Source organism: Chionomys nivalis, chromosome 3, assembly GCF_950005125.1.
Source record: "Chionomys nivalis chromosome 3, mChiNiv1.1, whole genome shotgun sequence".
NCBI lineage: Eukaryota > Metazoa > Chordata > Mammalia > Rodentia > Cricetidae > Chionomys > Chionomys nivalis.
Genome location: NC_080088.1, coordinates 39552093 through 39555769, shown reverse-complemented (window position 1 = coordinate 39555769; position 3677 = coordinate 39552093).

The following is a 3677-nucleotide window of genomic DNA, read 5'->3' as shown; positions in this document are numbered from 1 at the left end:
CGTGAATAGCCATATTTGAGAACAGTGGTAAAGAAACACGTGGAGCTGGGCGGTGGTGGCACACGCCTTTAATCCCAGCACTCGAGGAGGCAGAGGCAGGCGGATCTCTGTGAGTTCGAGGCCAGCCTGGGCTACAAGAGCTAGTTCCAGGACAAAAACAAAAAAACAAAAACAAAAACAAAACAAAACAAAAAAAAAAACATGGAAACAAGAAGAGAGGAACGAATCCTGACACATTGTCACCATCCTTCCTTCTAACTAGACCTGGAGTTACTGTTACCATGCACTACTGTATGTCTCAAGCAGGGACACTTGAGAGTTAAAATTGCTGTTTTTCATGTATAAGTCAGGACAATGAACAAAGCCTGGGATTGCCCAAGGTAAATGGAACATAGAAAAGTTATCTGAAGCCAACATGGCCCTTGGACTCTACATTTATTAAGCCAGTAAATTCCCTTTAACCTTTAATCTAAATTTGAGTTTTATTTGTGTCACCAGACTTCAAGATTGCTGACTAACACCCAAGGTAAAGGTTCAAGCCAAAGGAATGGTTTCCTGATGGTAGGATTTCAGGATTTCGTGTGAATTAGTCTCCACCATTGCATGTGGACCTTGCACATTTAAAGGAAATCATATGAATTTTTTTCCCCTGGAATTATACTCCCAAGATACTGATAAAACAAAACAAAACAAAGAAGCAACTATAGCCATCAAGGAAAAGTGAAATCCTATCCTCAAGCTAAATATAGTTTTTGGTAATTTTTTTCTCACATTTATAGAACTTAAAAGATATTTTCATCTGTTCAAATTTTGAGTCAATCACATCATTTCTCTCCCTGTCCAGCCCACATCTAGGTGTAGCAGTATAATACCACTGAGAGTCCTGCCCTTCAGAACTGCCTTTCTAATGTACTTTCTTCTCTTTACTTTGTCTGCTCTCCCATAAATGTCTCATTGATGCTGCAGATCAAGTAAGCTTGGCTTGGTTTGCCTACGAATCCAATTGGCTTTTGCAGCCATTTCTGCAGAGAATGCACATTAAGAGCTCTGCCTGCTCTTCCAGAGGACACAGGTTCAAATCCCAGCACCAGCGTGTCTGCTCACAACTGTCTGTAACTAACTCCACTCCCAGGGGGAGATCTGAGCCCTCTTCTGACTTCCACAAGGAATGCATGCACATGGTGAATAGGCAGGCATGCAGGCTAAAAAAAAATAGATATTTAAAAAGTTAAATAAAATTAGATAATGTAATCTTTAGGGAATGGTGAGAAGGCTTTGACAAGCCCACATGAAATTTGTTAGTCCCTTAGTTCATACGCACGCACCAGCTGCCTGGTTTACGGCAAAACTAAAAGCAACAATTCAGAGATGGTATCTCCTAAGTCCAGTGGGGTATTCCCCACTCCAGGGGAAGTTGTTCACAATTCAAAGGCTTCAAGTTCTAGGAATATCTGGAGCTTCTAAAAGGCATACGTGTAATTGTCACTACATTTTTTTTTCATTTTCTGAGTCCCAGTGCCACTATATCAATTACACACACACACACACACACACACACACACACACTCCACACACACACCCCACCACTTATTTATAAGGGGTTTGTGTGTGCAGTAAATAGCTAGAGGCTTAGCTGTCTACTAAGACTCAGTGTTGCCTCTTTATTACAGAACTGATCATTTTTGTCACAAAACTTTTATTTTTTAATTATTGTTTTTCATTTATTTTACATTCCACCATAGCTTTCCCTTCCCCCATTTTCCTCCCCACCTCCCCTATATCCCCAACCCACCCTCCTCCACATTTGTTCAGAAACAGGCAGGCCTCCCATGGGTGCCAACAATGCATGACATATCAAGTTGAGGTAGGCCTAAGCTCCTTTCCTTGTATTAAGGCTGGGCAAGGCAACCCAACATTAGGAACAGGTTCCCAAAAGCCAGCCTGTGTGTTAGAGACAGGCCCTGCTTCCACTGCCCGGGAATTCCACAAGTAGACCAAACCATCACACATATGCAGAGAGCCTAGGCCAGTTACATACAAACTGGCCATTGGTTCATAGTCTGTGAGCTCCCATGAGCAGGCCAGTTGCTTCTGTGGGTCCCCTTGTGATGACCCCAACCCCCCTGGCTGATACAATCCTTCCTCCCTTTCCTCGACAGGATTCCCCAGGCTTAGCTCAGTGCTTGGCTGTGGATCTCTGTATCTGTTTCCATTAGTCACTGGATGAAGGCTCTCTGATGACAATTAGGGTAGTACCAATCTGTAACTACAATCTGTAGCTACAGGAGATGGCCACGTTAGGCTACCTAGCCACTATTGCTTGGAGTCTTAGCTGGGGTCATCCTTGTAGATTTATGGGAGTTTCCCTTGCACCAGGTTTCTACCTGACCCTGAAATGTACCCCCCCAATCAAATCATTTCTTTATTACTCTCCCCCCTCCATCCACACCTCAACCTGATCCCTGAGATCTCTTCTGTTTCTCTTTCCCAGGGAAATCCATGTGTCCCCCTTTGGGCCATCCTTGTTACTTAGCCTCTCTGTGTCTGGACTGTAATATGGTTGTCCTTTACTTTAGAGCTAATTTCCACTTAGGAGTGAGTACACACCACATTTGTCTTTCTGGGTCTGGGTTACCTCACTCAAGATGATTTTTTTTTTCTAGTTTCATTCATTTGCTTTCAATTTGCTGATGTCATTGTTCTTAATAGTTGAGTAATATTTCATTGTGTTAATATACCACACTTCCTTTATCTATTCTTTGGTCGAAGGTCATCTAGGTTGTTTCCAGTTTCTGGTTATTACACATAACGCTATGAACAGAGTTGAGCAAGTGTCCTTGTGGTATGATTGAGCATCCTTTGGGTCTGTGTTGAAGAGTGGAATAGCTGGGTCTTGAGGTAGAAACTTCATTTTCATGGGGTCCCATTTATCAACTGTTGATCTCACTCTCTTTGCTACTGGGTTCGACATCATTTCATCTTCTGAATCCCAGTGTCACTTCATCCATTGTTGTGTGTGTGTGTGTGTATTAATGTGTGTGCAGTTTGTACAAGTGCTTGTGCCATATGTAAAAGTTTGCACTCCCACCAGCAGTGGAAGAGAATTCCCCTTGCTCCACATTCTCCCCAGCATAAGCTGTCGTTGGCGGTTTTGATCTTAGCTATTCTGACTGGTGTAAGATGGATCTCAGAGCAGTTTTGATTTGTGTTTCCCTGATGGTTAAGGGTGTTGAACAATTCTTTGTTTCTCTGCCATTTCAGATTCTTTATTGAGAATTTTCTGTTTAGATTTATATCCCATTTTTTATTTGGATTAGTTGCTGTTTTGATGTCTAGTTTCTTGAGTTCTTTATGTATTTTGGATATCAGTCCTCTGTCAGATGTGGGGTAGGTGAAGATCTTTTCCCATTCTATAGGCTCTCATTTTGTCTTATTGACAGTGTCCTTTGCCTTACAGAAACTTCATTTTTAGGAGATCCCATTTATTAATTGTTGATCTTAGTATCTTTGCTAATGTTGTTCTACATTTTTCCATTCTCTCAGTCCCAATGTCACTTCATCAGTAATATATATATATACCATATATACATGGTAAATATGGTATATATATATATACCATGTATATATGGTATATATATTAATCAATTAAAAGTGTGTGTGTGTGTGTATGTGCAGTA